Consider the following 24542-nt stretch of genomic DNA (forward strand, 5'->3'; position numbering starts at 1 on the left):
CTGCCAAGGAGAGTTTAAAATATTGGTCTTGATTTACAGAGATCTGAATAACTTGGAACTTGTTTACCATATCCGTGTGACACTGCCACATTGCAGTGAATATGCAAGCCATCAACTCCCTAGTTTAGAAGGGAGGAGGCTAGTGGAAAATGTCTTTCTGTGAAGGTCTCTGCCTTGAATTTGAAATTCACCTCTGACTTGGTCCAAAAATCCAAGAAGTTGTTGACCTTAGCGTCATGTTTTAAGGCTCATCTATATTTTTTCTGGACTTCTGGGGTGGGCTGGCATGGATACATGGAGTCTTTAGGGAGAGTAAGCTATTTGTTTTTACTCAGTTGCCCAGCTAATTTGCCTTGTTGGTGGCCTTGCTGTTTGTTTGGGCCATATTGAGCCCCTCTTTTATTCACCTTTGGTGAAATCTTAACCCCATTGAAGTTAATGGGAGTTTTGCCCTTGACATCAGCAGAGCTGGGATTTCACCCCTGGAGTGATATCTTACTTCATGAGTAGTTCCACTGATTTCCATATTTCAGAAAAGCAAGTAGTGTTCTGTCAGTAGAAGGTTTATTTAGGAATAGATATAATAATATAAAGATAATACTTCAAAGCTTTTAAAGACGATATGCAACATTGTATGGTTTTTGGTCAGTATTTGGAAGGATTTAGTTCAGTGGATAATTTCACCTTGAAAACCTGTGAGGCACAAATCCTTTTCCTCTGTAATTCATGCTATTGAAAGGAAAACCACCTACATTTGCCTCAGCCAAGTGGGACAGTGAGAAATGTTAAAAGATAGGAAATGCCACTCAATAGGAATGAGCTCCAGGACATACAGTCTAAGAAAAATAATTTCCCATCATGCAGTTTGAAAGTTCAAACATCAGGGATGAGTGAAATTACTAGATTTTTTCTTCAAACATCTGATAAATTGCATGGGATATTTCTCTTCACTGTGAATACAGATTGCTACTCAAAATGTGTGAGACGTTTGACATGTGTGATGTACACATATTGAAGAGAAAGGCATGTCACACACCTGTTTCTCACCAGTGGCATACCATCAGTAATGATGCACAGCTTGGTAAGCTTGCCACAGCTGAAAAATGGGAAGATGATGTATATTTTTATTTAAATGGCATTCATGGCATAGTACACCAGAAGTTGCTTTATGTTTCACATAATCCTGTATATTTGATTTCCTGCAGTATCCAGTACTGAACTTCACTTGTGATATGAGAGATTTCTAATCTGTGTCATTTCTGGCAACTATTGTTTGAAATAATGGACTATAGCTTATTAATCATATGTATTATGAAACTGGACTTTAGCTGGAAACTGGACTATAGCTTGCTAATCATAAGTAGAAACTGAGCATCTCATTTTATAGATTATTTTTTGGGCACCTGGTTTTAAACAGACTTCAGATAACACTGTTCCAAGTTAGGATTATTTTAATTTCAAATGGTGAAATGCCTTGGGATACTGTTTTGTTATTTGAGAACTAGGACACTCCAAGTTAGCAAAAACATATTTCAATGTGTAACTCCAAGACAGGATTGCACCTGCCCTTGTGTTCAAATTGTATATCTGCAAGCTTCTCTCATGTCATGTTCTCATCCAGATGTACACCCGGGAAGAATATATTTGTGATTATCAGGAATATGGTGAACCTATGGCAGTGGTTCCCATGTGGAAAGATCTAGAGACTTTTGAAAGTTAAGCATTAACATCTCCATGACAGGAGAATTTTACCCAAAGGATTAGCTGATGGATAGAATTTGTGCCATTCACTTCCACTCCAGATGGATCCACTGATAATTCTAAATACCCTAGGTGTTAGGATACATTAGCTCTTGGCATGAAAAGAATGGTGATAGTGACAAAGTTATTTTTTCCTGCAAGTCACTTCAGACATACATCAATGATGATGAGCTCTGCAAAGTGCTTGATTCCCTCAGGTGCCAAGAAGTACATGTTTCATGGCAGCAGCATGCTTGATGATAGTATGAAAATAGTAGGCTTATAAAGAGTCATTTTATTCTTTTAGAGTGTTGTGTCAAGAAATGGGTGTCAGCCCTGGTCAATAGCTTCTTCAAAGATATTTACTAGCTAGTGTGCATGTATGTTTATGTTGTTAGACAGGTATCTGAGAAATGGTAAGGTATGCCCGATGGATGAGTGTCTTACATACAGCCTGACAATTTAATACTTGAGACAGTAGGAACATAGGAATTGCAGGACTGGATCAGACTCAAATTCCGTCTAATCCAGTAGCCTGTCTCCAACAGTGACAAGCACCAGATGCTTTAGAAGAAGGTAAAAGTCAGGAGGCAGAGATAAGGTAATCTGCCCCCTGAATTAGGTCTCACCCGGATGTCTAATAGTTAGAGAATTGGTTTAAGCCCTGAAGCATGAGGTTTAATATCACTTCCAAATTTGTTATAATTAATTATTGTAACTTTGGGATGTCCGTATCCCAATCCTTTTTTGTATCTTGTTAGGTTTTTGGCTTCATGTGACAGTGAGTTCCACAGTCTAATTATGGGTTGTGTGAAAATGTATTTAAATATCTCTCTTTTTATCATTTGAATTTGCCACATTTTAATATAAATGAATGTCCCCTGATTCTTCTGCCTATGTGTTCTATCCCATTCGTTCTGTTGTGTGCTTTTATCTTGTCCCCTCTTATTAGGCTCTTTTCAAAGGTAAACAGACCCAGTCTTTTCAATGTCTTGTTAAAAGGTCAGGAAACTGGTCCCATGCTCTGTGCCTTCAGAATCTTGGCCTCAGACATAAGCAACTATTTTTCAGCATGATGGCTAAAGTAAGTAGTTATATCCATGTGCTTATATTTCCAGTCAGTTACAGAGATAGGATTGCAATGAAATATTTTATTATTCTAGTAATCTGAAATGTCTTATTCAGTACAAGATAGCTATCAGGACACTGCTTTTATCTGGTCTCCTTTCTCCAGCTTTATTTTAAAACATCAGGTTTTTAGAAAAAAATGAAGCTGTGGGTTAGATTAATCTTTTAAGAAGTAATAGATGTATTCCCCAAAATCATAGGAATTCTAAGTAGCAAGGAACACCTGCTTTTTCTAGCACCTATAATAAGTAGCATAAACCAACATTCTATTCTGTTACTACAAGAGTCTCTTCTGCTGCTGACAATGATACTTTAAAAAGAACAGGAGTACTTGTGGCACCTTAAAGACTAACAAATTTATTTTAGCATGAGCTTTCGTGAGCTACAGCTCACTTCTTCGGATGCATAGAGTGGAACACACAGACAGGAGATATTTATACATACAGAGAACATGAAAAGGTGGAAGTATGCATAACAACAGGAAAAGTCTATAATCAATTGAGATGAGCTATCATCAGCAGGAGGAAAAAAACCTTTTTGAAGTGATAATTAAGATGGCCCATAGAAGGTGTGAGGAGAACCTTAAGTTCTTAATTATCACTTCAAAAAGTTTTTTTCCTCCTGCTGATGATAGCTCATCTCAATTGATTAGACTTTTCCTGTTGTTATGCATACTTCCACCTTTTCATGTTCTCTGTATGTATAAATATCTCCTGTCTGTGTGTTCCATTCTATGCATCCGAAGAAGTGAGCTGTAGCTCACGAAAGCTCATGCTAAAATAAATGTGCTAGTCTCTAAGGTGCCACAAGTACTCCTGTTCTTTTTGCGGATACAGACTAACACGGCTGCTACTCTGAAACCTGTAATGATACTTTACTTATTCAATTCAAATCCTGCATGGGGCTGTAGTGTGGCTTAGTAGCTAGACTACAGGACTGGGAGTAAGAAGAACTGGGTTCAGTTTCCAACTGCTGATGACCTTGGGCAAGTTACTTCCCCTGTCTATGCTTCAGTTTCCCCATCTATGAAATGGTGATAAGTGGCCTTCTTTGTAAAGTGCTTTGAGATCTATAGATGAAAAGTGCTATATAAGAGGAAGGTATTATCATCATCATGATAAAGGACCCAGCATTGCTATCGCCTCAATATAACAGAAGCTAGTTGTCTGCTTCTCACAGATTGTTCACAAACTCTTGCTAAATTTGGGGCATGGCAAATGCATTCTGATTGGGACTCCATTCTCAGACAAATTGTGAGATGTAAATCTCAGATATAAAGAAGAGAATGAATTGGCTCTTTAGAAATAAGACTTGGGGGTGAACTGCTTACATTACATACAGTCTTTATGTCTCTTGGGACTCTAATCAAGATCTTATGATGGGGAAAATTGCTCATGCACTCAATCTGCATTAATGTGCATAAAGTGGAGTCAGGTTATTTTGTGATAACTGTGCCATTAATATATATCACTGTCACTGCTACAGCAAATCCAGTGCTGAAGTCATGACTGTAAATTATAACTTGTTTTTGAAGTATTACTGACAGGTTTACTAGGAGATACTGTATAATTGTGTCTTATTGAACATACATTTATAAGACCTAAACTGCCCTGAGCACAACACAATGCATGCCTGGTAAAGATTAGTTGATAAATAATCCAGGCATTAAGTGACTTCTCATTGACATATAGCATAAACAGGCAGAGAATAAAGTAATGCTGTTTTGAATTTAAATCTATGATAGCGTCTCAGTCACTTAGCAAGAAATGTTCCCATTGTCAAAAGATCTCCTTCCATATTAATGAAGCAGAATTGAATTGCAATGAAAAAACAATTACAACAAAAGTAAATCCACTTCAAATCAACTAGGGTCAAATCCAGCAGGCCTTACACAGTCCGTACTTCAACCAAACTCTCATCAACTTCAATGGGTGTTTTGTCTGAGCAAAGATGGATTTGACCCAGTATGTGCAGTCCATCGGCACTCTCAGATTTACTTGTGTGTTTTATTCCTTTAATTCAGCCTCTGACATTTCTAGTCTGCTTCTTGTATGTTTATCTCAAGTGGAACATCTCACTGAATGGGTGGAGATGCTTTGGGCTCCTGAAAGTAGAGCAGGGCTGCTCTTGGGGGAGAGGAAATCTGAATGGGGTTCACAGAGCATTCAGCTCCACAAACACCACCCGCATTCATGAACTATTCAACCACATGGGCTCAGATCTGCAAACAGGGAAGATCAAACATAAGGCTACATTTTTCTGGGTCCAAATATTTTGATGAGCTCTCTTCTCAGTTCTACCTCAGTATCTTTGCAGCTTGTTTGGTTCCTGTCCTTCCTTCTCAGTCAAACAGCGGAGTATCTGCAGGCAGCGAGGAGTGCTCTCAGCTCTTCATGGGGAGAGAGTGTTTCTTATTGTTCAACAATAATTCCTCTGGTTGTCTAAGAAGAGGATTATTGTTTATTGTCACAAAGAGCCCCAGATATTTATCCCTGAGAGTAGGATGGTGCAGCTTTGACACAGGGTCAGAAAGGGAAGGTGTGTAAAGAATGATACATATTCTTCTTTAAGGATGCGTGTCAGCCCATGGCCAGTCACCAGCCAGGGAAGGTAAAAATAAAGCTTTCTTTCCTCCAGGCTCATTTTATTATCACAAAACAATCCAGAACAAAAGCAAAACAACTCAGACACTTAGTAACAGCCTCCAGAGGCCTCTCCAGCTTTCAGCAAGTTGGGATGGGAGAAGACTTGCCTTCCCCCAGAGGTAGCCTCCTTCACACTCCTTTTACTTTCAGAGCCCCAGCCCAATTCAGCCAGCTGGTAGGGGAGAATCTGGTAAACTCTTAGAGCTGGGACATGTGAAACACCTTTTCACACTGTTTCGGTGGGATTTCCAAAGGCTCCTCACATTTTGGAGTATAAATCCCATTGAATTTCTTATGGCTGCAAAGCTGACGGAAACAACGCAGTATAACCTCCGAGTTCCAAACACCCCGGGAATGGGGGTTGTTCGGATATCTGAAATGTTCGTAACTCTGAAAAAAACATTATGGTTGATCTTTCAAAAGTTTACAACTGAACATTGACTTAATACAGCTTTGAAACTTTACTATGCAGCAGAAAAATTATGCTTTTAACCCTCTGAATTTTAATGAAACAAGCACAGAAACAGTTTCCTTGCCTCATCATATCTTTTTTTAAACTTTCCCTTTATTTTTTTAGTAGTTTGTGTTTAACACAGTACTGTACTGTACAGGATTTGGGGGTTTTTTTGTTTGGTTTTTTTTTTTGGTCTCTGCTGCCTGATTACATACTTCCAGTTCCAAATTAGGTGTGTGGTTGACCGGTCAGTTTGTAACTCAGATGTTTGTAACTCTGAGGTTCTACTGTACTCCCAAGTAGTAACAGGAGCCCTCCCATTTGGCCCGCACTCTACAGATTGCCACATAACATCCCATGGTCTAGGCCCAAAGAAATGAAGTGAAAAGTAACAAGGATAGCAAGAGTCAAGCTTACTGCTGAATAAGTCATCTGGATGCAGAGTTGAAATCCATGTTCTAATGTCCTCTGTGGGTTCATGCAGCACAGAAGGCCTCCGATAATTATAAGTGAACAGAGCTGTAAGCTTTTACATGTTAAACACATTAAATGTTTCCAGTTAATTTAATCTGACATCAATCAAAGCTCTACTAAAATTCATCTTTGGAAAAACAGCAATCCATTGAAGTAGCAGGCTTCCAAACTTTGTATTTTAAGGGGAAAAAACCACTTTCTCGTTTTGAAAGAAGGAATGACTTCCTCTCTGCCTAGGGAATACAACTCTCTGAAGACTACATTACCTACTCAGCTCCCGTTGAGAGAAACACTAGGCGAATAGGAACGAGAGAGCTTCTAGCTATGTTGCAACAAGAAGGGATTCTTTAGGAAATGAAAAGCTCTGATTTATTCTGTGTAGGTTCAGACTGAAGATACAGAGAACAGACTAACATATTTTAGTTTCAAGAACTAGTAAAATGAATACAGTTCTCTGTTCACAAAATGAAATAAAAAGGGGCGGGGAGGCCCTAGACTAGTTGCCAGCAACTGGCACCCTAGGTGAACCATGCAATTGGCGCCTCCCCACCCACAAAACCCAAGGGCAAATCGAGGCTGAGGTTTTTGGTAAACTTGGAAACATTTTGCCCCTTTTTTCCTTTTAATGTTTTTTAAACATTTTTTTTTAAAACAGAAGCTTAATTATTCAGTTTCTCCATTCATCCATCTGTCCAACCAATGTTTCTGAGATCAGATAAAATAGAGACATAAAATTTTCAGAATATTTTTGTACATGACAGCTAGATGATATTTCAGTCCGATTATTACAAATCAAAAATAATCCATTACGCTATCCTGCTTTAACTGCCATTGCCACCACATCCAATATAGAAAGAAATAAGAAAACTCTTCAATGAACTTTAACCTGTATTTACAAAACACTCTGAATAAAAAAAACACTCTGTGCTCTTAAAACATGACTTTTCTTACTTTAAGTTTAGAAAATTCAGTCACTAGTTCTTTTAGATCCAGTTTTCCAGTTTTGCTCTATTGACATTGTGGCAAGTCCAACAAGTCTCTCTTGCACCATTATTGAATGCAGATATGTTTTTATCAATTTTAACGTTGAGAAGCTACGTTCCCCATTAGCCTCGGAAACTGGCAAAGTTAAAAGAATGCGTAGAGCTATAGAAATGTTTGGAAAACTGTCTGAGAGTTTATTTTCACAAACAAACTTCAGTACTTCAGGAGTGGAATGTTTCATAAGTCGTCTTGTCAAGTTCTTTCCAGTTTTGAAAACATTCCAAATGTTCTGTACTTCTTTCATGTGAAGAGAGAATTGAAGATATGTTTTTCCAGTCCTTCAAATCATTTTCAGTAAGTGATGTACCAGTTGCTTGATTTCTAAACAACTTGCAGCAAAAGCAAAACACAGAGTCCTTCAGCACTGAATATTGTCACCAGTTTCGATGAACTTCTTCCCCATTAATGAGTTTCCTCTTGTAATGCTGAGCAGAGAATTTTCTTTATTTCCATCCTCAGGGAAGGGAAATTCATGAACTAGTTCGGGTCCATGTTCCACGAGAATTTGCCGCACACTGTCATCACATCTGGGCCATGAAGCTGGGTCCCCATACTGTAACTTGTTTGTAACTTCCTCATCCTTTCTTCCTTCTACTTCATTTACTTCAGTTTCTGCATGTCTCTCTGAAGGTGAATACATTTTCTCCACTTCCATATCAGCCTGATGCAGGGCTGCCCAGAAGGGGTTGGGCAATTTGGCCCAGGCCCCAGGCCCTGCAGGGGTAGGGTGGCCAGATGAGAGGAAGAAAATATCGGGACGGGGGAAAGGGGGGTGTCACAAAAAAAAAAAAAGCCGACTGCTGCCGGCGGAGCAGGAGAGAAAAAAATCTCAAATGTCTTTTCTGAGTACCCTCAAGCGGAGCCTGCTGCCTCCCCTGCCAAACGTCCCACCCCAGGAGTAGCAACCCCCACCCCTGGGTTGCACAGCTTGGGGTTTTTCGGGGCCACAGGCATTGGATGGACGCCCAGTTTCCTTCGGCCTCCCCCGCACCTGTCCTAGCAGCTTGGCCTGAGGCCTCTCTCTGTTCTGTCTTCACCGGCTCAGCCCAACACCTGGCCCTCAGACAGCCCATCCGGAGCCGTCCCTGCCGTGAAGCGGACACATGGTGCCCAAAGGGCTTCTCCAGGATCTGCCTCCCAGAGCTCCCTGCGATTCACTGCCCTGGGGTTCTGCTGCGGCCTCACGCCCTGGGGAGCCAGTGACAGAGCAGGGCTCTGCTATGGCCCCACGCTGTGCCCGGGAGCCGCTGGAGCCCAGCTGACCCCGCCCCTTGGCCCCCCCATGGTGCGCAAGGCTCTTGGCAAAGTCCTACAAGCAGGGTGGGGGAACCGGCGGCTCCCCACCAGCCACGGCATCACTTCCGGCCGAGCGGCCAGTAGTAACCCCTTCTGGATCCGGCGGGGGAGGCCGGCTCGTGCCGGCTGAGCAGGAGAGAGAGAGAAAAAAAAAGCCGAGTGCTGCCGGCGAAGCAAATATTGGGACAAAGTGTGTCCCGACCAAAGATCGTCTAGGATGTGGGACAAACACTTAAATATCAGGATGGTCCTGATTTTATCGGGACATCTGGTCACCCTATGCAGGGGCCCCCCACAAGAATATAATATTCCTGCTTCCATGCAGCTATGAGCTAACCTCCTCTCCAAGTAAAATTCCTTCATCTGGATGCTGTGAACTGCTTCCATCTTTATTTAGATTAAAGAGAAAATATTTCAGGAAGGATCCCTGCTGTTTTGCTTGGTCCTTTTCCTTCTCAGCCTTTTGTTTACAATACTCAGCTCCTGAGGATTTTCTTTTTCCTCTTTCTGCCATGGGGCATTTGAATATTGTTATGTACTTTGCTCTCGACTGCAAGTATTATAGTGTTAAGGATGGCTGATACAAGGATGGCTGATACAAAAGACATGTTGGGATGGCGACTTAAACCACATTGCAGCCATCCCAACACGTCTTTTCACTGCTTAAAGGTTCAATGATTAGTAACATACACTCACTTACCTATTAAAACAGTTATTTATAGCATTTACATGGAAACAAAGTGACCTTTTTCGACGTTATAACCCCACACCGGTTGTTTGGAAAGTAATCCCCTTCCTCACAGTTACCCGCTTGGAGTGTGACATCATCACTTTCGTAGTCTATTAAGCATTAGCGCTGTTACTTTTCTTTTATGGACCTTATTTATTACATGTGAACCAGGTATAACAAAGAAAAGTTCATAATTATACAGCCCGATAATAATGCTAAGGTTTAATAACGCTTAAAGATACTCACATTTTGGATTTATAATGCTGAAAGATGTTATTCTTTATTCTTCGGCACCAAGAAACACAATTTTCTACAGTATTCACTTGATTCTTAACCATCTACCTGTGACGTGATCGTTTGACATTTATCAACTCACGATATCTCTGCTCTACATGAATTTCCGGCTATGCAACCTTGATATATATTTGAATTCGGTGTCAATACCATTGCACCTCTTGCCGCTGGTGGATGTGGTTAATTGTGGCTCAGTATTTACTTATCAAAATTGCAGAGTGGGTCATCTTGACCCTATGTCATAAACTGAAAAAAAAATCGCTAAAATGTTATTTATTTTTGCAGTAAATAAAAGATTTGACATATTAATACATTCTCAGAAATGTAGAGAAATGAATTATAATTCATATTCCCTCCGTATGCGCACAGGAATTGAAATAATGACATCTTCATTATTTTATTTTATTTTTTTCTTTTTTTTCATTTTATTTTTTTTATTTGATTTTCCCCCCTCAAATTTGGTGCCCCATTTAACTTGACACCCTAGGTGACCGCCTAGTTCACCTATATGGATGGGCTGCCCCTGAAAAAGGGAGCATTCATATGGCAAGATACTTGACATGAAGTATTCTGTGTGACAAAACCATGGTAAATTATTTTAAAGGTTATTAGCACATCTGTACCCCTTCAAAGCAGAGGTTTACATTTGTTTTTTGTTGCTGAAAATATACGTCTTCAGACAAGTTTTTTAAAAAAAGAATGCTCACAACTCATGAGATAAAGAATTCTCAAAAACTCCATTCACAGCACTTTCTCCGGAACAAATGCAATAATACATTAAACCGAATGGAAACATGTTTGAACAACAGTATAGGCAGGGAGTCAGGATTTTTAAAATGTGTTCACTATAAAATGAAAAACAAAAAGATTAGATCTGATCCTCAGCTGGTGGAAATCAGCTTAGCTCTGTTGAAGTCAATGGAGCTATACCAATTTACCCCATCTGATATCAGGCCCACTAGCACATCTAATGTAGACTAATTTAGCCTATAACTTTGTATGTAGAGTGTAACAATAAAGCATTTTTACCACTCTGCAGAGAATTAACAATTCCTGCTACAGTCAATGCAGTGGGGCAGAGAAGCCATATTTCCAAGAATTTCATTGGACGAATATATTTAAGAAAAATCAGTTGCTTTTGCTCCACCCTTGTCCTCAAAATAAGAAACGCCTTCATTTATCAATATACAACTAATTGAGCCTTCTCAGACCTTGGCCTAGACTCTCTGTGGGAATAACTAGAGTTCAATCCCATCAGTGGGGATACACCATTTAGCCCTTCATTTCTTGTCATATCCCCTTAGTTCCCTCCATTCTGCAAAGGCAGCCAGCCCTGACATCCTGTTCTGTTCCCCTCTCTATGCGATGTTGCAAGCCAAGCCACATTCCTCTCTTCATTTAAATCCCTCCTAAACTCTCCTGAAAAAAGACCAGAATAGAGTGACAAGTTTCAGAGTGGTAGCCGTGTTAGTCTGTATCAGCAAAAAGAACAAAGAGTACTTATGGGAGCTTAGAGACTAACAAATTTATTTGGGCATAAGCTTTCGTGGGCTAAAACCCACTTCATCGGATGCATGCTGTGGAAAATATAGTAGGAAGATATATATACACAGAGAACATGAAAAAATAGGTGTTGCCATACCAACTCAAACGAGACTAATCAATTAAGGTGGGCTATTATCAGCAGGCATTGGCACCCTGACAGCAGGATTGCCACCTCGGCATTCATGTTACCCGGTTAGAGTCCCCTTTCTATATCCCTTTGCCGTTGCCGCATGATACCACTTGCATTTGACCTGTCTACACCTTGCATTTGTGGTGCCTGGCATCCAGTCCTGCTGGCTTCTCATAGATATATAATTTTAAACGTAAAAGTTATTCTATTATGATTATTCATTGCTTCCCTCACATTTTCCACCCTTCCCCCACATTAAAATTACCTATTGGCTTTAATTAAACTTAACCAGGCTTTTGCCTTAGTTAGGGAAAATTGAGATTAACAGCATGTACAGAGATGGCATTGTATCTTTCCGCACTTAGCTTGAGAACATGATAAAGGGAAGTAGGACTTGCAGATGCTCATGAAAAGCAGAGAGGAGCCATATAGAGATTTGGCAGAACACTAACATGAGGAACAAAAGTTCAAAGCTTGAACATGTGAATCCATAACTGAATGCATTGCTAACAGCCCACAAATCTTCTGCACCCATGGCACAGATTCTATCTGCAGTAACTTTTTCTGCCTTCCCTACGACATTTGGGGAACCCCACAGATAGGCGTCCATGAAGTCAGGACAAGGCAGGAGAGCTGAAGGAGGACATAAGGTGTCTCACAGTTTCAGATGGGCCTGAGCTCAGCCTCCCTTTTTACTCTGACAAATGAATTGTGAGCACTTGTATTATTGTTAGGTACAAATTACTCAGACAATACAGGAGGGTGTGCTTGAGAAAATGCATCAGTGAGTGTAATAAAGATCTCAGCTACATGAGTAGTACTAAGATTTAAGTTTATTCCCTGATGCTAGTCACTTAGTATGTAGCAGGGTTACAAAGGATTAGTATCTTATGTCACATGGCAAGTTTAATACCCACCAACTCCAGTTGATCTACCTGTGTAATTGTCATTGATAGCAAGTTTGTTGCACTAGTGAATTGAGGGTTGTGTAGGTCACCAACATTGTAACATATTTCTATCTAAAGCTCTTTTTACAGTTTGTATTTTTCTACTTGGACATGAAGTTCCCCCAAGTTCCTCTTAGTTTGAAAATGGAGCCACTTTAATATCTGTCACTAAGATCTTTTAGTATCTATGAAAGAAATGTACTCAAACAACTAGTGATGGAGAACCTCAAGTAAATGGAGTTCATATTCACATCAGTTAAGCATTCAGAAGTCTGAATGCATGCACAAAGAATATCTGAACTAGCAGAACTTTCTCAGCCTACAAACTGAGCTGGAAAACTCATAAGTAAAGGCTTTTTCATGAGAATTTTAGCACTTCTACTTCTGGCCTGGTTAGAAATACTGTGGGAACCGAGTAGCCTTTTCTCATGTAATTTTGACACTTTTAGTTCTGGGCATAGACAGCACATGGAAGTGTAAAGATACATGAGAATGAAAAGATAATTTAAAGAGAAACTTTGCTGAATATTTCTGGACCTCTGAAGAAAGCTTGTTTTCAGTCCTCAAACTAAACAAAGATTCAGCAGGGATCTTACTTCATCCCTCTCTATCAACCCCCCAAACCAACAGATAGTTGTGAAATTAAGAACATCTCTGCAGAGGTTAATGGAAATTGTCCATCTTGTTCTCAATTCTTATCATCATTATCCACATTATTTATCACCATTGTTCATGATCAGAAAAATTCCACATAAAAACTTGATTAACTCACTGTTAAGACTGCCCAAGTGCATTTGTGGTCAAATAAACCACCTTTAGGCCTTGGTTCAAAGCCCATTGACTTCAATAGGGTTTTGATCAGGCCTTAGAGGTCTGATCCCAGACTCCTGTAGACTTTAATCATTGACCCTAAAAATTGAGGAAGTCGTGAGTTAAACCAGAATTCTTATCTCAGTTCACGTCTTACCTTCCAAATTACATAATGCCTCAAAACATGCACAGACCATCTGTCTCTCTCTATTTATCTGTTGTCTCTAGAGACGTTTTGTTCTGTGTTTGCACAGGACCAAGCAAAATGGAGTCCTGTTCCATGACTGCGGCTTTTAGGTGATGATAATACAAATAACAACAGATAACCAAGCACATTGTATACATCCAGTGCCTCACGATGAAAGTCAAACTCCCAATCTTTTCTAGATTAGCTTATGTTCTTACTGACATGTAGTTGTGAAGTCTATATGTGTTATTAGTATTGTGATAAAATACCAGACTGAATATAAAATTTTGCATTTGACCATGATTGTGACTAGTTAGGTATGAGGGGACACTGGCTGGTTATATGTTGAAATTCAAAAGGAGTTCATTGTGGAGTGGAGAATTATTTTGAGGCTTAGATAATATATCCTGTAGTTTTCAATAAATAGTTAAATATCTCCAGAGTGCTTCAAGAGAGCCATTCATTCATATATATATATATAGAAAAAAATCATAAGCAGCATACTGAGGAACATCTACAAAGTCCCACTGAGTAATGAAGACTAAGCAAAACTAAAACTAAACACTTTTTTTCTTTTTAAAAATGAAATTGCTGATACTGCTCATATAGAACAGTAAACCAATGTCATCTGAGTCAGCTCATAAATATTTCAAAAGCAGGAAACTCTCTGGCTATTAAGCTTTGGAATGTAATGCTAGGCATTTGCTAAAAATGCTGGTGAAAGGGAGAAGCAGGGTTGTATCTGAACTATTTACTACTTGTAAAAGAATTGGTAAAACTATTACATTGTGCATTTTTGTTTTGTGTTTTGTTTCTAGCAATGAAAGCTTTAGTCATATTAATTAAAGAGAACTTCTCTGTTTGTATATCATTGGAGGATCTGGTATGTGAAGAGAGAGAGAGAGAGAGTGAGGCATTAGCATCATGGTACTGGAAGGATCTGGGAAGAGATGCATAAATTGATAATATGGACATGTATGTCTAACCATAGCTGGTGGAAAGCATATTCTAGAAATGTAAAATCAAGAGATTAGCCACTGACTTCAATGGGAGTAGAACTTAAATCTCAATTCTGCTAGCCTAGATTTTCCTGGCACTGGATGTTTCATCAAGTGTTAGTGATCGGATACATAATTATTATTACTATCAAGGTCAAAATTGGTAGCATGAAAGATCTGTAAATTCTTTATTTGATATCTGAGCCTGACAGTATATTTGCTATATTAAGGCTAAATCATATCTTTACAATCTGTCCTGATATAGATTATTTATTTAGATTTCAAATTAAAAAAATACCCACCTATCCAAGGCCTTAGGCATCCTGGCAGCTTATTAATAATGCAATACATACACTAAAATCTGAGCAGCTCAAAATAATGACAGCAGGAACTCTGCCAGCCAGGCACCTACATAGACCTTTTTACATCCTTTCATCACTGTGGGAAGAAAACATTCAGGCTGCTCCAGAAACCTGAAGGGATGGCAGGAAAGTAGCTTTCTCAGGAGCAGAGGAGGGAATGCGTTGTGGCTATGACATTCATAGTTTGTTCTCTGGATTTCCTTTTCTTCCCAGGGAAAAGTAATCTGCTATGATCTTTTCCAATTGCAGCTCACTCCACCTTTGCACCAGACACATTGATGGGGGAGGAGCCAAGGTGTCTCTACTTTGTGCCGCTGGTTCCTATTGGCAATGTGTCCACCCCTGAAGCCATAACACCAGTTTTTAAGCAGAACTTCCCGTTGGAAACATTAGGGAGTTAGTTGTCATCAAATATCAGTGGCCCCAGAGGTGGCTGCAGTTTACTGGTGATTTCTACACTCAGTTTGGCAATTCTTCTGTATGAAAGGTAATAAATCATTTTCAGTCATTGGGCTGGTCGATTGGAAGTGAAGTGTAAGGAGGTGTAAGCTGCACATCGTAAGCGGGTCTAACGAATCCTATTTCAAAGAGGACTGGATCAAAGGAATAGATCATTAACAAACTGTTAATGCATGTCAGCAGGGTCCACATGGACAGTTAGTGTGTGGCAGGCTAGCGCAGGGTGGATTCACATCTCAGCCTGCTGTGAACTAACTGTTAGTGTAGACAAGCCATTAGAGGTGTCACTTCTGCATTCTACCCTTATCAGAAATGCACAGTATAAATACATCCAGCAAAGAAAAATACATTAATAGGAAAAGGAGAATTTGTTCCTCAGCCTAATAAAAGAGAGACACTATTTTCTGGGGCTTGAGTTAGTTTCAGAGTCCATCCCTTCATGCATTTATAGTGTGTAAAGGCTATCAAAGCTGACCCATCACGCCAGAATACTCATGCTCTGTGAGCTTTTAAATTGTCCTATTTCTCTAGTAAACGTCTTAGCAAATCACAATATTCTCACTGCCAAGATTCAAAACATGTTAGCTTTATGTATTGGGCCATAGACCTTATGTGTTGATCTACTGTTCTGGCTCATCACACCTAAATTTCATCCTAGCTCAGCTTATTCAAAGGGAAAAATGAACTCTGGCAGCTGGCATCTTTTCTTCATTATTTTGATTGGTGTATAAAAATATATTTTGAGTCCGAGCAAAACTATTGGGCTCAGAAGCTGCCTCTTCTTATTACCTATCTAGTAAAATGAAAGTGCTTGAACCGTAACCTTGAAGAATTATCTTTTTTTTTTCTTTTTCCATTTAGTTTTGGCCTTTTTTTCTCTTTGTCTTTAAACTTGTATGAAATAGCAGACCATTCTTACATTCCATGGTTGAAAATGCTAACAGACATTGTTTTGCCAGCCAGTATGTCCCAGGATAGCATACAGAAGGTATGCAAGGGGGCAGGGTTCCTTGGGAATCAAAGGGGTTCACACTAAGAAGGGAGCCATGGAAGGGGAAAGTGAAGAAAAGGGAATGAAAGGTAACAAAATGAAGAATCAGAAGGAATAGAGAAGTGGAAGGAAGAGAGGAAGGGGTTGGACTTAATATACTCTTACTTGTTTCTCCTTTCATTTTCTCCGTTTTTTACCTGTCCTTTCATTTCCCCTTTCCTTCTGTCCCCATTTCTTCTATTTTGCATGAATTCCTTTCTCATCCATGTGGCTTTCCTCATCTTTCCCCATCTTTCCCAATCTCTTCTATTCTGCTGTTCTGATTTTAAGTGTGATTACGGATCTGCTACTGCTTGCCCAACATTTACCTGTCCCTGCTTTCTCAGGGCAATTTGTATAGAGGTAGGGTCTAGGAGTGTACTGGACCGGGTGTGTACTGTGCTCGGCACTGTACAAACACACAACAAAAAAGTCTCTGATGGAAATAGTTCACAATGGTTTTCTCACAATGAGGGTTTCAACCTGGGACTGTCAGCACCAATCTCTAACACTTGAGCTATAGGAGTAACTCTGTTGACTACTGGCAATAACAGGCTGTTAATTTTTACTGACTACTAGAATGGGACACAATACACATTTTGCCAGTGTGTAACAGCAGCAACAGACTAATAAGTAAGCACCTTTGCTTTCAAGATGCACAGCTGGATTCTCTGAGTCAGCAGTTGCACAGCTACAAAGAGCTACAGCAGCTAATGCAAAAAAGAAATAGTAAAATATCCTGGGTACATCTGTTGACTGAAGAATCTTTCATAGGAATTCTGCAAATTTAAGAGAGGCGTTTCTGGAGACTTCTTTTGTAATTGTCATGACTGAAATGTGTGGGTTTGACTTAGACATTTCTAAATTTGTGCTGGTGGTGCTGCATACGCTCTATCTTGTGTATCAAGGTAGTTAAAGGAGGTTGAGTGCATGAGTCCTCACTGTTGGTACATGGCCTCTCCACAGGCAAGACCCTTGCAGTACCTCCTGAGTGTACCCATTGGTAACTTGCGTGCCCAGGCAAATTATGCAGGGGGTCTCAGAGCATCACAGGACCTCAGACTTGTAGTGAACAGGCCCACCAGCCTGTGGCATACTCCCTGACACTCACTAACTCATGTCCCTAGCTATCAGATCGATAGCAAAGACCTCTGTGGTTTCTGTGGTGGACAAGAGTGTTTGTTACACTTTACAACGACACAGCAAGCAGATTCAGGCATTGCAGTTGTGTACTACTATAGAGACCGCATGGGATTATGCCATATCAAGGGCCATAGACTTTATCCTACCCCCAGTCATCTTGTGAATGCCATTGGAGCATAGGTGAATGGGCAAAAGAGTGTGAATGGTGCGACACAAGCCACCACAACTAAAAACAAGTCATATGTGTGTTCTGATGATGGAGGAAAGTTTTACAGTGATGGGTGAGTGGTGAAGCATCAGGCCTGGTGTGACACTGGTGGTTGCAGTCCCAGATCTGCATGTAGGCAGCTCATGACACCAATTATAATAACTTTGTGGAATGTTAAGACTTTAAGTGACAACCTTACCACCAGCTGACCTGAGAGAGGAGCAGCACTTGTTGCAAGAGAACTGGCTATGTGTTGGGTTGACTGCCACACTGAGTGAAACCAGACTCACTGATGAAGGGTAACTCACAGAGATCAGTACAGGATACATGTTCTTCTGGTGAGGTCACCCATCTTCAGAGTCAGAGCAGTCAGGTTTTGGCTTTGGCATTGATAATACCTTGCTTCCAAGCTCAAAAATCTACCTAAATGCATAAGTGATTGTCCTTATGGTTCTCTGGTTGCCACTGAAACATAAGCAGTATGTAACCATCATCAACACTTATGCTGCTACCCTGACAAATGCCAACACTGAGGGAAAAAGGTTCTATAGTGATTTAGACAAACTCATTGTTTCTACACTGGTATCAGCTAAATTGATTATCATGGGGGACTTTAAAGGAAAGGTTGGAAGTAATGTGGTAATCTGGTGGTCTAGTGTAGGACTACATGGGATGGGGAAAGAGAATAGCAATGGTACTGGTACTAAGGGTAGGTCTATACTCACCGTCCGGGTCGACGCGGTGAGTTCGACTTCTCGGAGTTCGAACTATCACATCTAATCAAGACGCGATAGTTCGAACTCCCCGCGCGCTCCGGTCGACTTCGGAACTCCACCACCACGAACGGCGGTGGCGGAGTCAACCTTGGAGCCGCGGAGTTCGACCCCGCCGCGTCTGGACGGGTAAGTCAGTCGAACTAGGGTACTTTGAGTTCAGCTACGCTATTCGCGTAGCTGAACTTGCGTACCCTAGTTTGACCCCCCCCCTTAGTGTAGACCAGGCCTTAGTGAGTGTGTCAAGCAGCAATTAGTGATCACAAATACCTTTTTGCACCTATCAGACAAAAATAAAAGGTTATGGATGCACCTAAAATCCAAACAATGGCATCTTGTTGACGACATCATATCCAGCTGCTAGATCTACAGGATATACACATCACTGCAGCCATGAAGAGGCAGACTGCTGGATAGACCATCACACGATCTGCTTCAAACTGTTATTAGTAATTTGACCAGTCATTCACAAACCATCATCTATAACCAATCAGATGTCTCAACTTAAAGTGATTACAAAATGAAACTACATGAGCACAACTCTTTAATAACATTACAGCAGCTTCTTTTGACCCTGCTGGCTTGACTACTCGTGCTAATGTAAACAGTGAGTGGATGACTTTTCATGACATGGTATATCAAGCTGCTCTCATCACTTTGAGTGCAGTAAAACAACGTGATCAAGATTAGTTTGACAAGAAGGATCAATATTGGAATACCAAGGCAGGTGAAATCCAGGGCTGTGTCGAACATCATGAGACCAAAGACTGCTGTGCTTCTTTGAAAGACATATATGGTCTATACATACTACTACAGTGCCTTTGAAGAGTGTGCATTGCTTAACATTGACCACTGACAAGGAAGAGATCCTTCAGAGGGGGCAACAGCATTTCAGTGATCTTCTGAAAACTTTTCAGACCTATATGTTGGTAACAGGATATATTTCCATTTAATCTGCACAGGCTGCAGTCTTCCACAAAGGTTTGAGGCAACAGTTCATGAGTTTCTGTATGCTGATGACTGTGTTCTTGAAGTACATATGCTAGAAGAGATGCAATTGATTACGGACAGATTCAGAGAGTCTGCAGAAAGCTAAGGGCTGATAACAGGTCTGAAAAAGACAGAGGCCATGTGGCTGCACCAGGGAAATCCTACATGAAACCAAAAGTCACCATCAGCAGCACACAGCTGAATGGTGCTGCAGACTTCTGCTATTTTGGCCGTATATTGTCAAACAATGTTACTATAGACAAAGAACAGACAAGATATGAGCAGATAAGATAAGAGCATTATTATCAACAAAGCCAGTTCCTCATTTGGCAGACTATCAGGCAAAGTATGGCAGCCTGGCAGCAACATGATATTAACATGGTATTAAGCTTCAGACCAAGTTAAAAGACCATAAAGCAGTTGTGCTGTCCAACTTGATGTATGGTGTAAAACCTGGACCTGCTAAAGTCATCACATTAAGCATCTAGAGAAGTTCCATTTATGACATCTGCATACCATACCCTGCATCAAATGGCAGGAAAAAGTTACTAATAGTAAGGTTCTGGAATGTAGTCACATCACAGGAATTGAAGCCATGCTCATCGCATCACAGTTACTCTGGGCTTGTCTTGTGCCGAGGATGAATGACACCAGAATGCCAAAGCAGTTGCTACATGATAAACTGAACGTGGGCAACTGCATACAAGGTGGCCAGAAGAAAGCGTCAAAGACACACTGAAGCATAACTTGAAATAGTGCAACATTGGCCTTGACAGCTGGGAGTTGTGAGCAATGGATAGACAATGTTGGTGAGCAGTAGTCAATGATGGGGTTAGAGATTAAATACCATATGAATCCTGAGGGAGAGAGGCTGAGTCATAAACAGCTCCAGACTCAGCAGGCACAGATTGCAATCCCTTCCTTGGCATTGAGCCACCTATGCACTTCATGCGGAACAAACTACCACTTGTGCTTTGATCCTTTTAGCCACAATCATACACACAAGACATAAAACTGCCATCAGTGTCATCTTTGGTCACCAAGGCCAACAGCTACATGTACAGTGCACATAACAGTTTTTACATTGTTTTCAGTGGGCGTAGGATTTGCCTCTGTTTGCATATAGGTACACGATTGCAGGAAGTATTTTGTTGCTTTACTTGAAATAGCTGTGGATTTTGCACATCCACAAAACACCTTTTTGGTAGATAGCATTCGATATGACCACACATCAGACCCATTAAACCTATGGTTGTAGCATGGGAAATATGTTTTAGAACACCTGAAGCACAGAACTCACACACAGAAAAGACCTGTTAGATTACCCAGTGAATCTCTTGCCATTGCAGGATTATTCCTTCTGTACATATCTACTCTCAAATAGAAGGGGGAGGAAACTACAAAAGGCTTTTGTGGGTTTTTTTTAAATCTGTCACTCTGACTATATGTATTAGCATAAAACTGATATAATGGTTGTTAATATTTTAATAAGGGGCTCTTGAGAACCGCTCCACTAGGACACCTAACCCTACTGTATAAGGAGCAGGGCTGGTTGAAAATTTTACATCAAAACTGTTTTACAATGGAAAATTTGGGGGTTGATTAAACAATTTTTGATGATGTGACTGCCATGATCCATTGCTTCGCCTCAGCATGATGCAGTAGTCCTACCAGATTACTGGGAGATGTAGTCCTACCAGAGAGACAGCCTATAGAGGAGAACGAGAGCATAAGGCACCTGAACTACAATTCCCATGAGGCACTGTGGCAACATTTCAGAATCAAAATATTTCAGATTTTGATTTTTCACCAAAACCTCCAAATTTTCTATAACCATTTAAAAAAGAAAATTCATCTGATTTTTTTCTGCTGGAAAAAACCCACAAACATACATTTTCTGTCCAAAGAGCAGGAAACTTATAAGGTCTGAGGACTTTGTTCCACCTGAATTCTTCAGAAAGGAAGGTGGGTTCTTGCCACTCTGGGTTCAACTTTAAAAATAGTTCTTGCTGAGTAAAAATTACAATAAAATAACTCTAAATGATCATTTTTTAAAACCACAGGATGTATATCTCTTATCAGTTATTTTGTGGAGCATCATTTCAGAAGACACTTATTTTCTCCATGTGGTGTGTGGATCCTTCCTTCGATTAGGAAATATATTCCTCTTTCAGAAATAATGAGCCTAGATGTGAGTGCAAAGACCGTGAAATAGAATAGATATGACTGCATTTGAAAGATTCCTTAAATGGGTCCTGTATCAATGAATTATAATAGCACAAAAAATATAGCCATGGCCATGATGAAAAAGGGTTGTACATTATAAAATGAAATCTATGCGGAAAGGCATTCTGAAATAAAATAGCTGTTACAGAGGAGTCACTTTCAGGAGAAGTGGGGAAATGGGAAAATTATGTGGCATATAATAATCTACTTTCTCTGGAACCCAAATAATCTACTTTCTCTGGAATAAAATAATGGGCTAGATTGTGACATGCCTTTATGCAGCTGTGCAGGGGAACGGGTAAGAGTAAGCATTCTTCATCCCCTTACCTGGACAAGTAAGGCTACCTGCATCACATCTCCAGGCCTTTGGGAGAGTGCAGCGGATATGCGCTGGGTGCTCCCCGCCTGGATGGGATGTGGTGGGCGAGGAGTAGGTATAGCTATGTCTTTGTGTACAGACTGCCAGAAGTGCTGTCTGGCTGTGCAAAGGGAAGTATGCTGCACCCTGTAGTCAGCCAGATCTAGCCGTCCTCTCTTTATGTCGCTTTATGTTCCCCTCCAGAACACCCACTCCTGGGCACGCTCTCGGTTTGCTGTGGGAGGTGGGCTCACTTCCAGGGTCCTTTGAGTCTAATTATCTCCGGTCCAAGATGCTACTCCTCAGGTCCAGCTACAGGGCACTGAGCAGACATCCAGAGCCCCTCTCAGGACTGAAGTGTCTGTCTGCCCTGAACAAGGGAGGGGGTGGGAAAGAGAAGGCTAGTCACTGACTTGGACTGGGGTCCCAGGCTACTGGGCACCCTACCAGTCTCTAGCAGCCTCTCTTCTTGGGGAAACTTTCCCCTCCCCCCACTCTGTGGCGAGCTCCCCCATTTTAAGTTTGCCTTCCCCAGGCAGAGCATGTTCTGCAGGTGCATCTAATTCATACTGCCCGAAGTGCAGGGACACTCGTTAGGCTTGCTGTCTGAGGGATGGAGGCATGTCCCATCACACACCCCATCAAAGGATGTTATAAATTATTCTTTTCCCCATTCAGCATGGAAACCCTGGGAGGAATCGTGTCCCTATAAAGTACAATATTTTCCTCTGCTCTCCCATGGCAGTGTGCCTAGTCATCGCTCCTTAAAATGGGCAGCATCCAAAAATGGTGTCTAATGGTGACATGATGTCATGATGTCTAATTTAAAGTCCTCTGAGCCCAGGGTTTCAGTAAAACCCTCAGGGCTTTTGTAATGTATTTATCATCTAATGGCCTGATCCTGTTCTCCTGCTGAGTAGTACTGTATTCTGCAAGCAATCTCATTAATTCATTGAAGCTGCTTGCAGTGTAATGGGGACAGACCTGGGCTGTAAATTATTTTGCCCCACTGCAAGCTTCCCCAAAATAAACTAACAGCATGTTTAGGGCATCACATCAATTTTATTTTCCCTTCCTTATATCCCACCCTTGATTTTTATATTTTTGTGTATTTTGTTTGTTAAAAAATAGAATTTATGAATATACTTTGGTCAGTACTTGAACTAATATTGTGGTCACAATTTAAAACACCAGTCCTGTTATTAAAATGGAGAAAAATTAAATTCAGAGTGGGAATCTTCCTTGCTGATATTAAACAAGAAAGGGCGAAGTGGTATCTCTCTCTCACACATACACCTCTGAACCTTCTTCCAAAACCTAAGCCAACACTGAACCAAAATTTAAGATTAGAAAGATTTTATTGACTATATGTCCTACCTTTTTTTCTTTCTGCCTGATCTGTACTTTCTCATTTTGGCCTGAGGCCAGGAGTTGTACGCCAAAATGTCACAAGAAAAGGTGATTTCTGGTGTACTGGAAATGTCAAGAGTAAAGGCTATTTTCTGCAACGCTTACTTACCTGAGTAGAACTCTCTGACATCACTGGAACTTACTTGTGTTTACTTAGGGCTAGTCATTTAAGGGTTGCAGGATCTTTTCTGTTCTTTTAAACATTCTGTGTCTATTTTGCTAAGCAAAGAGGTGGAGCTAGTCCTGCTTCACATATGTATCCACACTTCAGGGGGTTTTACTGCACATTCAAACCAGCAATTAATCTTTTTCATCTTTGCCGATCGCTACTGTGTTTTAAATCTAATTAATGTCCTAATTTACAAATTGCCATTGTTTCTCATTTTGCTGAAAAATGAATTAATCAATAAGATCTAAAAAAATCCAAAGCCACCTTTCTAGGCAAACTTGACTCTCCTTGTACAATTTACTAGCACAGCCAGGGTACAGGGTCAAAATGATACTGTCCTTAACCTGGGAAAAACTCAGATGTCTGCCAAGCATGAAACAGTGAACGATCAACAATATATGGATTTTTAAAAAGTCAGATCTGTATCCTGGAAAATGACAAAAAGAAACAACCTTCAAAAAGCAAACAAACCAAAACAAACAAAAAAGCTCTAATAATTTTGCCCTTGCCTGTTCAGATGACGGATATTCATTCATTTGGTGCTAAATTTTTATGACGCATATTATCCTTTGCAATTAAGGCACATTTCACCACCTCTTAATTTTCCAAGATTAATGCTAGAAAGTTCAAGCTGGTGCACAAGCCTTTAGCAAGGCAAATTTTTAAATTAGTTTCAGTCAGCTATCAAATTATACTGAGTAATTTCATAAAGCAACAATGATTTATATTAAAGAGATAACCTATTCATTACTGCAAATTAAACTCCCCTGGAAATGTAGAGGCCAGACTCTCATCTGGTGTAAGTCACCATCGTTCTAGTGAAGCCCATGGAGCTTTACTGATTTACACCACATGAGGATCTGCCCAAGGCCTCCTGCCTTCCCTCTTGTCTAGTATGCAGGACTTAGCCTCTGACTGGTCTTTAGCAAGTGTTGCCACTGGCACGATGTGAATTAAAACAGACACAGTACAGTACGGTAGGTGGAAGACTA

This window comes from Mauremys mutica, chromosome 11 (assembly GCF_020497125.1).
Source record: "Mauremys mutica isolate MM-2020 ecotype Southern chromosome 11, ASM2049712v1, whole genome shotgun sequence".
Taxonomy (NCBI): domain Eukaryota; kingdom Metazoa; phylum Chordata; order Testudines; family Geoemydidae; genus Mauremys; species Mauremys mutica.